Source organism: Microtus ochrogaster, chromosome 19 (genome assembly GCF_000317375.1).
Source record: "Microtus ochrogaster isolate Prairie Vole_2 chromosome 19, MicOch1.0, whole genome shotgun sequence".
NCBI lineage: Eukaryota > Metazoa > Chordata > Mammalia > Rodentia > Cricetidae > Microtus > Microtus ochrogaster.
In genome coordinates, this window is record NC_022021.1 from 16,901,083 (window position 1) to 16,906,972 (window position 5,890).

The window sequence follows — 5,890 nt, forward strand, 5'->3', positions numbered from 1 at the left end:
GTAACCCAGACACAGAAATACAGTTATCACATGTACTCACTCATAGGTGGTTTTTAAACATAAAGCAAAGAAAACCAGCCTACAAACTACAATCCCAGAGAATTTAGACAACAATGAGGACACTAAGAGAGACTTATGTAGATCTAATCTACATGGGTAGTAGAAAACGACAAGATCTCCTGAGTAAATTGGGAAAATGAGGACCTTGGGGGAAGGTTGAAGGGTGGAGGGGAGAGCCAGGGAAGGGAGTAGAGAAAAATGTAGAGCTCAATAAAAAAAATTAAAATTTCAAGATCTGTGAAGAATTGTGTTTAGAATTTTGATGGGATTCCATTGAATATGCAAATTACTTTTGGTAGGACAGTCATTTTTATTATATTAATTATACTGATCTATGAGCATGGGATATGACAATTTTTCCATCTTCTGATACTGTCTTCAATTTAGTTGCTAACTGTTTAAACGATTGTTACCATATAAGTTATGCACTTGCCTAGTTAAAGCTACTCCAAGGAATTTCATATTATTTGAGGGTATTGTAAAAATGTTGCTTCCATGATTATTTTTTTCTCAGTCCATTTGTCATTTGTATAACTCATTTTTGTGAGTTAATTTTCTATTCAGCTACTTTGCTGAATGTGTTTATCAGCTGTAGGAACTTTCTCCATGGAATTATGAGGGTGATGTATCGATATTATCATAGCATCTGCAAATAAAGATACTTTGACTTCTTTCTTTCCACTTTGTATTCCCTTCAAATGTCTTATTGCTCTAGCTAAAAGTTAAATATTGAAAAGATTTGGAGAGAGTATACAACCATGTTTTGTTCCTGATTTTAGTTGAATTACTATGAATTTCTCTCCATTTAATTTTATGGACTTACATTTACTTTTTAAAGTGTATCCCTTGTGTCTCAAACATCCCAAGGACTATTATCATGAAGGAGTATTGTATTTTGTCCAGGCCTTTTCTGCATCTAATGAGATGATCATATGGATTCTGTCTTTCAGTTTGTTTATACGGTTGTTTACATTTGTTCATTTACTTAGAGTGAACCAATCTTGTATTCCTGGGATGAAGTGTTGGAATCAATCAGCCTCAAGATCCAGCATTGCCACTCTTGGGTCTATACCCAAAGGATGCTCAATCAAAAAATAAGGACACTTGGTCAACTATGTTTATAGAAGTATTATTTATAATAAAAAGGACCTGAAATGACCTAGATGTATCTCAAACAAAGAATGGATAAAGAAAATGTTGCACATTTACACAATGGAGTATTACTCCGTTGCTTAAAAAAATGACATCATGAAATTTGCAGGCAAATAGATGAAACTAGAAAAATTTATCCTGAGTATAGTAGCCAAGACCCAGAAAGACAAACATACTATGTACTCCACATAAGTAGATAGTTGATGTAAAGCAAGGGATAACCATAATACAATTGACAGCCCCAGGTAAGCTAGGTAACAAGGAGAACCCTAAGATGCATGCATGCATTATCCTTGAAAGAAGAAATAGATGAAATCTCCTGGGTTAACTGGGGAGTGATAGGGCAGATCTATTCAACAAGAACTTTAAGTCTTTGAAGAAAAAATGTGAAGAGGATACCAGAAAATGAAAAGCTCTCCCATCCTCTTGGATAGGTTCAACATAATAAAAATGACAAGCCTACCAAAAGCAATCTACAGATTCAATGCAATCCTTATCGAAACCCCAACACAATTCTTCACAGACCTTCAAAGAAAAATAATCACCTTTATATGACAAAACAGAAAGCCCAGGACAGCCAAAACAATCCTGTACAATAAAGGTACTTCTAGGGTATCACCATCCCTGAAATTAAGTTCTATTACAAAGCTACAGTAATGAAAATTTCTTGGTATTGGCATAAAAACAGAAAGGTTGACAAATGAAATTGAATCAAAGACCCAAATATATTTTTTTTTTGTTTTTCGAGACAGGGTTTCTCTGTGGCTTTGGAGCCTGTCCTGGAACTAGCTCTGTAGACCAGGCTGGTCTCGAACTCACAGAGATCTGCCTGCCTCTGCCTCCTGAGTGCTGGGATTAAAGGCGTGCGCCACCATCGCCCAGCAAATATAAATTTAAACACCTATGAAAACCTGGTTTTTGATAAAGAAACTAAAATTATACAATGGAAAAAAAGAAAGCATCTTCAACAAATGGTGCTGGCATAACTGAATGTCAAAATGTAAATGAATGATCCATATCTATCTCATGCACAAAACTCAAGGCCAAATGGATAAAAACCTCAATATAAATTTGACTATACTAAAGCTGATAGAAGAGAAAGATGGAAGTAGCCTTCAATTCATGGGCACAGGAGACCACTTCCTACATATGAGAGAAACAATAAATAAATGGAACCTCCTAAAACTAAGAAGCTTCCATAGAGCAAAGGCACCCTACTGAATGAGAAAAGATCTTCTCTAACCCCACATCAGACAAAGACTGACTCAAAAATATTTAAAGAACTCAAGAAATTAGACATCAAAATTCCAAGTTAAATAACCCAATTAAAAAATGGGATATAGTACTAAACAGAGAATTCTCAAAAGAAGAATCTCAAATGGGCCAAAAACAATTAAGGAACTCTTCAACATTTTTAGCCATCAGGGAAATGCAAATCAAAACAACTCTGAGATACCGTCTTATATTTGTCAAAGTGGCTAAGATTAAAAAAAAAATCAATGATATCTTATGGGAGAGGATGTGGAGTACGGGGCACACTCATCCTTTGCTGGTGGGAATGCAAACTTGTACTTTGGAAATCAGTATGACTGTTTCTCATAAAATTGGAAATCAACCTACCTCAGGATCTAGCAATACCACTATTGTTCATATACCTAAAAGATGCTAATCATACTATGAAGACTATTCCTTTAGGGGAATGTTTGGAGAGTAATGTGACCAGAATGCAGTTAGTTTGGATCTGCATGATCCACATGTCACTAATTTCTCTTCAGCCAAAGTCAATTCTTTCTCAGCTTCAGCTGGTATTTCCCTGAGATTATTTAAGTACTGGACAACATGTAAGATTTTGTTTAAATTAATCATGTCAACAGGACCTATCCCAATAGGTAGATTGGAAATGTCCAAATAATCTCTGGAAGTCCTTAAGGGTCTGTCTACAAGTGACCTCTCCTAATTTACACCTCTTGAATTCTAACTTTTCATTAACTTATTTTGTAACCTTATTATTTTGTAAATAATTAATAGAATCTCCTCTTTGTATTGTTTTCAGAAGTTTGTAAACAACAAGGTGAGGTTTTCTTTATGTCTTCACACATTCCTTCTAAAGTATCTACATTGTATCAGATAGCAAAATGTTGTCCTATAGATTTAGGAAATCACTTGCATATCATTTCCAATATCAAAATTCATTTTGTAGTATATAATGATGCTAAATATTCTGTAAATTTTCATATTTCATATATAATAACAAATCTTTAAAACTTCAAATCTTCTTAATATCAGGTGAGCTCTAAAATTTAGAATTTGATTGTTGAGTCACACTTGGTATCAAAAATCAAGACAACGGTCAGCCTGTAAGAACATTTATTTTTCTCGAATGGCACAAGTTGATCTGATGATAATCCAGATATGGTGGCAACATCTCTCACTCCTCCTCTTGTCTGATAGGTAGAGAAAGGGTAAAAGACTCTACTGAAAGTTTACATAAGTAGCACAGTGGCAGAACAAATTTGCCAGTTCAACTAATACTGCCAACCCCTCAAAGAGCATTTGACCTGAGTAATATTGAAGAGGGAAATGAAAATATTTAGTCACATCTCACGGACTCCATTTTTTGAAAATATCTATTTTTCAAATGCTGGTTAACAATTTCATTTATTTTCTAATTGAAATTCTGGAGTTTGTATAGTGCAGGAAATGTTAAAAAGTGGTTGACATGAAATATGTTTGCAATAGGTTTATGGTAAAGATCTTTGGATGTTAATTTTAGTATATTTTTCATCAATGCAGTAAAATATAATTTTTGCTTTAAATGTACACCCTATTTACCCTGTTGTGGTTTTGAGGCAGTCTCTTTATACCAGGATAACCTTAAAGCTCTATCATCCTCTCGCTTATACCTCCAAAGTACTAGGATTATAGATAAATTTCACTGTTCCCAGTAAATGATATTCACTTTAAATGAACAATTAATAGATTTTTAGTAAATAGATAGAACTGCATAATTTTTCCTACATATAAGTTTTAAGATAGTCTCATCATGTCCCCTTAATTTCTCATTTTATTTGAAGGTTATGGTGCCAACTCCATACAATCACTAATATTACTTCATGTCTCTATAGAATTTACTGCCTGGCCATTTCCTATACAAGAAACAGTCTATACGATACATCTTTTTCATCTATTTTTTTATTTTAACATGTTTCTTTATGTCCCAATTTTGATACCAATACAAAAGGCCCTAGAAGCAACTCTCCAGAGTATCCTCACATCAATCCTCTACAGGCAGTGGTTGGTAGCTATACTTAAAAGTAAAATTATTAAGAAATGTAGTACCTTCTTCCATTTCTTCTCCTTCTCTTCTACACTTTCCCACTGAAAAGTTAGATTTGTTTTTAAAGTATGTCAATAATATGATTTTCATTATATTGATGTAAAAAAATATATTGATATTTTTTCAAGAGCATCATCACAGTGTGTTAGGTAATTAGCATAAAATTCCTCAGTCTTAAGAAATATAATTCCAGGACTCTAACTATACTTTATTTCTCTTCCTAATATCTACTTTCTTTTGTGGGTAGAGGGAGCATTGAAGTGCACCTGGAAAGGTGGGTATGCAATAGAGTTTAAAGACTTGATTAACACCTGCTTAAATATTTTCTTCCAATCTTTAATTAAACAGTTAAGGTAGGGGTTCATTTTCTAGATATACAATCACACTGATTCTGAATTATACTCTACAGCTGCTAATTTCCCTTTCCAAAGAGAGAGTTACACACCAAAAAGGTTTTTACCCTCAGAAACAGAATGCTGCAAAAGAGGGTTCCTAACTCTCTAAGCAAATGAGTGCTTCGGTAGTCTATCTTTACGTTTAAAGTGGCAGTGCAGCTATATTTTATCTCATGTTTTTATTAATAAACAGATAGCCAGAAAAAAGAGAAAATAAACTAAATAAATTCTGGGATGTCAACCCAGAATTCACTGGGAATCTTTTTTCTAAGTTAAACTGAAGAAAAACAGCTACAATTTTAGCTAAGAGGGCAATTAAAGTCAGGTGTGTTGTACTGGTTCCAGAATAGTTGAAAATTGCACCTTTTAATTGTGAAGGTAAAGCTTGTTTATCAAGGTCAGGGAGAGAGAAGAGTTAATTTTCTGAAGAGAGTGATGATAAGTCCATTCTCTTATTAGATAGCATTAAACCCAAGGACTCCAGCAAATAGGCTAATCACAACCAGGGGAATGAAAAGGAAAGATTATGAAAGTAAAGTTTGGATAGTAGAAAAGAGTTCTGGAATGACAAGAAAAAGTGGGTGGGGAGACTGAGAAAAGCAACACTAAAGTCATGATGCTTTTTCTGCTTTAGTCTCAGGATATATGGAGGTGAAGAACATGCAGTGAGTCAACTCGGCATACAAAATTAATACCAACAAAGACCAAGAGGTCCGCCCTCCATTGACTCTCTGAATTACCATTAGTCAGTTTTAATTTTTTAATTTAAAATGTGTAGTGGTTTTGCAGCATTTTTATCAATTCTCTGAAAATTTCATTAAACATACTTTGAATAGATAATGTTTTAAATGGGGATTACATTCACAATATTTCTACCATCCATTCCCCATCCAAGTCCTCCAGTGCCCTGTTCTCAAATTTATGAATACAAGGATAGAGAGAGAGA